This window comes from Sinocyclocheilus anshuiensis, unplaced genomic scaffold, assembly GCF_001515605.1.
Source record: "Sinocyclocheilus anshuiensis isolate Anshui unplaced genomic scaffold, SAMN03320099.WGS_v1.1 scaffold1154, whole genome shotgun sequence".
NCBI classification, from domain to species: Eukaryota; Metazoa; Chordata; class Actinopteri; order Cypriniformes; family Cyprinidae; genus Sinocyclocheilus; species Sinocyclocheilus anshuiensis.
Genome location: NW_015542345.1, coordinates 1,565,406 through 1,566,002, shown reverse-complemented (window position 1 = coordinate 1,566,002; position 597 = coordinate 1,565,406). Strand labels below are relative to the sequence as shown.

The following is a 597-nucleotide window of genomic DNA, read 5'->3' as shown; positions in this document are numbered from 1 at the left end:
TGTTTGGATGTTTGGATCACTGTAAATAAACTGCACTTGGGTTCTTCACTACGCTCGCCTTCAGTGGATGATTCGTTACAGAATACACGACCAAAAGAATTAACCCAGCAGTTGCACTTCTACAGTTACGTCAAGGCCATCGGGCAATAGAGGATTTTTGTGAACTTTCTAACCGGGTGGACTTTAATGATGTGGCGTTAAAGGACATTTTTCAGGTGGGTCTGAATGAGCCCATTTGCTCCCAGCTTCCTGGGGGAAAGGTTCACTGGTCCCTTGCCGAATATATAGACTTTGCTCTGCGGTTGAGTGGATCTGCTTTCACTGTGGGTGTCGTGGAGAAGGAACACTGCACTAAACCAGAGCCAGAGTCTGCTCACGTCACGTCTGCTACACCAAAGCCTGCTAACGTCTTGTCTGCCAAGCCAGAGCCTGCTAATGCCATGTCTGCTACTCCAGGACCTGCTCAAATCATGCCAATTAAGTCAAAGTTTACTAATGTCATGTCTACAAAGTCAAAGCCTGATCACATCATGTCTGCCAAGCCAGAGTCTGATAACATCATGTCTGCTACCCCAGGGCCTGCTCACGTCACGTCTG

The 597-nt window shown here is 47.7% G+C and overlaps 1 protein-coding gene across 3 annotated transcripts in view; it reads right to left on the bottom strand.

Annotated features, from left to right (window-relative positions):
- Positions 1 to 597, bottom strand: part of LOC107691316 (rho guanine nucleotide exchange factor 10-like protein) — a 118,990-nt gene that overhangs the window by 77,093 nt on the left and 41,300 nt on the right. The window lies entirely within an intron of this gene.